Source organism: Triticum aestivum, chromosome 2B (genome assembly GCF_018294505.1).
Source record: "Triticum aestivum cultivar Chinese Spring chromosome 2B, IWGSC CS RefSeq v2.1, whole genome shotgun sequence".
NCBI lineage: Eukaryota > Viridiplantae > Streptophyta > Magnoliopsida > Poales > Poaceae > Triticum > Triticum aestivum.
The window spans coordinates 306,015,061-306,022,055 of record NC_057798.1 but is presented as its reverse complement, the minus strand read 5'-3'; positions in this window follow the sequence as shown (position 1 = coordinate 306,022,055).

Sequence of the window (6,995 nt, the reverse complement as noted above, 5' to 3'; positions counted from 1 at the left end):
CTCTCTCTTTATATCGTAGACTTGAATTGAATAAGTTGCCACCTACTGAAATATCTTTGCAAATGACCGATAAATCAACTGCTATACCTGTCGGTATTTGTGAGGATGTGCCTGTTGTGGTTGCAAATGTCACTATCTTAACGGACTTTGTTATTCTTGATATTCCCGAGGACGATAGTATGTCGATTATCCTTGGTAGACCCTTTTTGAATAGCGCAGGGGCTGTTATTGGTTGCAACAAAGGCAATGTCACTTTTCATGTTAATGGTAATGAGCATACGGTACACTTTCCGAGGAAACAACCTCAATTTCATAGCATCAATTCTATTGGAAAAGTTCCGACTATTATTATTGGAGGTTTTGAATTTCCTATTCCTACTGTCAAGAAAAAGTATGATATTCTTATTGTTGGGGATGTTCATATCCCCGTTGAGGTAACCTAGTGTTATTCGAAATTTCTCCGGTTCCATGTTATTCAGAATGAGTTTGTTAACAAGACTTGATCAACCTTGTTAGTGGATTCATTTTGATGATCATGAGATGGATGAAACTAGAAGGCACAATCTTCTGTACCCTCTTTTTACTTTCTGTTATTTAGAATAAATAAAGCAAAAATAGTATTATCTGTCTATTTTCTGAATTTTCCGTGCAATAAAAAATATCCCAAAAATAAAAGTGCTCCAAATGCCCTGCAAATTTAGTATGATTTTTTATGAAATATTTGAGGATTTTAGGCACTGAGAACACTACAGGGGGGTGCAAGCACCTGGCCACGAGGGTGGAGGGCACGCCCACACCCCCTGGGCGCGCCCCCTGTCTCGTGGGCCCATGGTGGCCCCCTCCATTTATTCCTGCACCCACACACTCCATCTTCCTCTCAAAAAAATCCCCATCTAGCTCAAGCACGAGTTCTAGCTCATTTTTCTGCGAGTTTTCATCTCCTTGCTCAAAGCTCCATTCACAAAACTGCTTTGGGAGATTGTTGCTTGGTATGTGACTCCTCCATTGGTCCAATTAGTTTTTGTTCTAGTGCTTTATTCATTGCCAATTTTTGTTGCATAGGTGACCCTGTTCTTGAGCTTGCATGTTTAATTTATGAGGTCCCAAGTAATTCTAATGCATGATATAGGCTCTAGGCACTTGTGGGAGTAGTTGCTACCAATCTTGTTTAGTTTGTTTCACTTTTATTTTGAATCACTACAAATTTCTGAATTTTTTCAGTGGAAAGAAATATGTCTAGGAGAATGTACCAAGGTGGTTCCTCAACTAAGAGAGGACCTAGGCGTGCTATGCACGAGCAAGACGATGAACCACCAAGGGAAGCCGAAGTGCAGGCTTGCGTGTGGCCATCAAAAGAGTTTATGGTCGATGCAGACATTAAGGATAAATTTGACGCATATGTGCATAACACCGATCTTGAGGACTTCATACAAGATAAGTGTCCTCAATACTACCAATTGACTGATTCATTCGTGAGAAGATTTAAATATACATCTTCATGTAATTCTAAGAATGTCCTTTTTGATATTTATGATCTATCTTATACCATGGACCTCGAAGATTTTACTACTGCTTGCAAACTCCCGCAGTGGGGCAATGTTCATGAACCCCACAAATCCGAATATAAAGATTTTCTAGCTAGTATCACTGTGGGAGAATGTAGGGATATAGCACAAGCTACCATAGGCAGTATTCATTTTCCTGCTATACATTATTTTGCTCTCTTCATTGGTAGATGCATTAACGGTAAAGATGAAGCATGTCACATGTGTGTCCCTGATCTTTGTGTCCTCAAGAGTGCTGTGTTAGGTAATAAAGATTTTAACTTGGGGGCAATAGTTGCACGTAGGTTGCATAATAATGGTATATCTGGAGATTTGTTTGGAGGAACTTATGCGACCCGTATTGCTAATTATCTTGGTATATCTCCACAAGAGGAGGATGTGGAGTTGCCTCCTACTTATTTAGATTATGACGCGATTGCGAGACATCGTTTTCTTTTGAGGAATGAGCAATTCCTCCAGTATCGACTAATCTTTGACAGACATCGCGCTGTCCATGTTACTCTCCCTGCTCCTTCCCTTTTTTATTATCAGGAAAAACGAAGATATGTTGTTACCAGGGAGGAGGCAGCCGAACACGAGGGGAGAGCGGAGGCAGCTCGTCAACATGCCGCAGCTCAGGATGCATTGGCTGCTGCATCTCAGTACGACCCCAGTTATAACTTTGGATATCAGCCAGGCTACCCTTGGCATTAGACCTGTTGGAAATATGCCCTAGAGGCAATAATAAAAGTGTTATTATTATATTTCTTTGTTCATGATAATAGTCTTTTATTCATGCTATAACTGTATTATCCAAAAATCGTAATACACGTGTGAATACATAGACCACAATATGTCCCTAGTGAGCCTCTAGTTGACTAGCTCGTTGTGATCAACAGATAGTCATGGTTTCCTGGCTATGGACATTGGATGTCGTTGATAACGGGATCACATCATTAGGAGAATGATGTGATGGACAAGACCCAATCCTAAGCCTAGCACAAAGATCGTGTAGTTCATATGCTAAAGCTTTTCTAATGTCAAGTATCTTTTCCTTAGACCATGAGATTGTGCAACTCCCGGATACCGTAGGAATGCTTTGGGTGTAGCAAACGTCACAATGTAACTGGGTGGCTATAAAGGTGCATTACAGGTATCTCCGAAAGTGTCTGTTGGGTTGGCACGAATCGAGACTAGGATTTGTCACTCCGTGTAAACGGAGAGGTATCTCTGGGCCCACTTGGTAGGACATCATCATAATGTGCACAATGTGACCAAGGGGTTGATCACGGGATGATGTGTTACGGAATAAGTAAAGAGACCTGCCGGTAACGAGATTGAACAAGGTATCGGCATACCGACGATCGAATCTCGGGCAAGTATAATACCGCTAGACAAAGGGAATTGTATACGGGATCGATTGAGTCCTTGACATCGTGGTTCATCCGATGAGATCATCGTGGAACATGTGGGAGCCAACATGGGTATCCAGATCCCGCTATTGGTTATTGACCGGAGAACGTCTCGGTCATGTCTGCATGATTCCCGAACCCGTAGGGTCTACACACTTAAGGTTCGATGACGCTAGGGTTATAAAGGAAGTTTGTATGTCGTTACCAAATGTTGTTCGGTGTCCCGGATGAGATCCCGAACGTCACGAGGAGTTCCGGAATGGTCCGGAAGTAAAGATTTATATATAGGAAGTCCTGTTTTGGTCACCGGAAAAGTTTCGGTTTTTATCGGTAACGTACCGGGACCACCGGGAGGGTCCCGGGGGTCCACCAAGTGGGGCCACTGGCCCCGGAGGCTTGCATGGGCCTAGAGTGGAAAGGGACCAGCCCCAGAGTGGGCTGGTGTGCCTCCCACCCTTGCCCAAGGCGCAGCTAGGAGGGGAGAGGGGAAACCCTAGGCGCAGATGGGCCTATAGGCCCACCCTAGGGCGCGCCCCCTCTCTCCCCCTCTTGGCCGCCCCCTCCAAGTCCCATCTAGGGCTGGCCGCCGCCTCCTAGGGGTGGAAACCTAGGTGGGGGCGCAGCCCCCTTCCCACTATATATACTTGAGGTTATGGGGCTGCCAACACAAGAGTTTCTCCCTCTATTGGCGCAGCCCTACCTCTCTTACTCCTCCTCTCCCGCGGTGCTTGGCGAAGCCCTGCAGGATTGCCACGCTCCTCCACCACCACCACGCCGTTGTGCTGCTGCTGGATGGAGTCTTCCTCAACCTCTCCCTCTCTCCTTGCTGGATCAAGGCGTGGGAGACGTCACCGTGCTGTACGTGTGTTGAACGCGGAGGTGCCGTCCGTTCGGCACTAGGATCTCCGATGATTTGGATCACGACGAGTACGACTCCTTCAACCCCGTTCTCTTGAACGCTTCCTCTTAGCGATCTACAAGGGTATGTAGATGCACTCTCCTTCCCCTCGTTGCTGGTTTCTCCATAGATAGATCTTGGTGACACGTAGGAAAATTTTGAATTTCTGCTACGTTCCCCAACAGTGGCATCATGAGCTAGGTCTATTGCGTAGATTCTTTGCACGAGTAGAACACAAAGTAGTTGTGGGCGTTGATTTTGTTCAATATGCTTACCGTTACTAGTCCAATCTTGTTTCGACGGTATTGTGGGATGAAGCGGCCCGGACCGACCTTACACGTACTCTTACGTGAGACAGGTTCCACCGACTGACATGCACTTGGTGCATAGGGTGGCTAGCGGGTGCCAGTCTCTCCCACTATAGTCGGAACGGATTCGATGAAAAGGGTCCTTATGAAGGGTAAATAGCAATTGACATATCACGTTGTGGTTTTGCGTAGGTAAGAAACGATCTTGCTAGAAACCCATAGCAGCCACGTAAAACATGCAAACAATAATTAGAGGACGTCTAACTTGTTTTTGCAGGGTATACTATGTGATGTGATATGGCCAAGAAGAATGTGATGAATGATATGTGATGTATGAGATTGATCATGTTCTTGTAATAGGAATCACGACTTGCATGTCGATGAGTATGACAACCGGCAGGAGCCATAGGAGTTGTCTTAAATTTATTGTATGACCTGCGTGTCATTAAACAACGCCATGTAATTACTTTACTTTATTGCTAACCGGTAGCCATAGTAGTAGAAGTAATAGTTGGCGAGACAACTTCATGAAGACACGATGATGGAGATCATGATGATGGAGATCATGGTGTCATGCCGGTGACGATGATGATCATGGAGCCCTGAAGATGGAGATCAATGGAGCTATATGATATTGGCCATATCATGTCACTACTATATAATTGCATGTGATGTTTATCATGTTTATGCATCTTATTTACTTAGAACGACGGTAGTAAATAAGATGATCCCTTACAACAATTTCAAGAAGTGTTCTCCCCTAACTGTGCACCGTTGCTACAGTTCGTCGTTTCGAAGCACCACGTGATGATCGGGTGTGATAGATCCTTACGTTCACATACAACGGGTGTAAGACAGATTTACACATGCAATACACTTAGGGTTAACTTGACGAGCCTAGCATGTACAGACATGGCCTCGGAACACGGAGACCGAAAGGTCGAGCATGAGTCGTATAGTAGATATGATCAACATGAAGATGTTCACCGATGATGACTAGTCCGTCTCACGTGATGATCGGACACGGCCTAGTTGACTTGGATCATGTAATCACTTAGATGACCAATGGGATGTCTATCTGAGTGGGAGTTCATAAGATGAACTTAATTATCTTGAACATAGTCAAAAGATCTTTGCAAATAATGTCGTAAGCTCGCGCTTTAGTTCCACTTTTTAGATATGTTCCTAGAGAAAATATAGTTGAAAGTTGATAGTAGCAATTATGCGGACAGTAGAAAGCTTATGTCCTTAATGCACTGCTCAGTGTGCTGAACCCCAAACGTCGTTTGTGGATGTTGCGAACATCGGACATACACGTTTTGATAACTACATGATAGTTCAGTTAAACGGTTTAGAGTTGAGGCACTAAAGACATTTCGAAACATCGCGGAACATATGAGATGTTTCAAGGGATGAAATTGGGATTTCAGGCTTGTGCCCACGTCAAGAGGTATGAGACCTCCGACGATTTTCTTAGCCTGCAAACTAAGGGAGAAAAGCTCAATCGTTGAGCTTGTGCTCAGATTGTCTGAGTGCAACAATCACTTGAATCGAGTGGGAGTTGATCTTCCAGATGAGATAGTGATGTTTCCCCAAAGTCATTGCCACCAAGCTGCTAGAGCTTCGTGATGAACTATAACATATCAGGGATAGATATGATGATCCTTGAAATATTCGCGATGTTTGACACCGCGAAAGTAGAAATCAAGAAGGAGCATCAATTGTTGATGGTTGGTGAAACCACTAGTTTCAAGAAGGGCAAGGGAACAAAGGGATACTTCATGAAACGGCAATTCAGTTGCTGCTCTAGTGAAGAAACCCAAGGTTGAACCCAAACCCGAGACTAAGTGCTTCTGTAATAAAGGGAACAACCACTTGAGCAGAATTACCCTAGATACTTGGTAGATGAGAAGGCTGGCAAGGTCGATAGAAGTATATTGGATATATATTGTGTTGATGTGTACTTTACTAGTACTCCTAGTAGCAGCAGGGTATTAGATACCGGTTCGGTTGCTAAGTGTTAGTAACTCGAAATAAAAGCTATGGAATAAACGGAGACTAGCTAAAGGTGAGCTGACGATATGTGTTGGAAGTGTTTCCAATGTTGATATGATCAAGCATCGCACGCTCCCTCTACCATCGAGATTGGTGTTAAAACCTGAATAATTGTTATTTGGTGTTTGCGTTGAGCATAGACATGATTGGATTATGACTATCGCAATACGGTTATTCATTTAAAGAGAATAATGGTTACTCTATTTATTTGAATAATACCTTCAATGGTCTTGCACCTAAAATGAATGGTTCATTGAAATCTCGATCGTAGTGATACACATGTTCATGCCAAAAGATAGTAATGATAGTACCACCTACTTGTGGCACTGCCACGTAAGTCATATCGGTATAAAATGCATGAAGAAGCTCCATGTTGATGGATCTTTGGACTCACTCATTTTTGAAAAGTTTGAGACATGCGAACCATGTCTATTGGTGTATATGCATGAAGAAACTCCATGCAAATGGACCGTTTGAACTCACTTGATTTTGAATCACTTGAGACATGCAAATCATACCACATGGGCAAGATGACTGAAAGCCTCGTTTTAGTAAGACGGAACAAGATAGCAACTCGTTGGAAGTAACACATTTTGATGTGTGCAGTCCAATGAGTGCTGAGGCATGCAGTGAATATCGTTATGTTCTTACTTCACAGATGATTCGAGTAGATGTTGAGAATATTTTCTTGATGAAACACAAGTCTGAATTATTGAATGGTTCAAGTAATTTCAGAGTGAAGTAGAAGATCATTGTGACAAGAGGATAAAATGTCTAT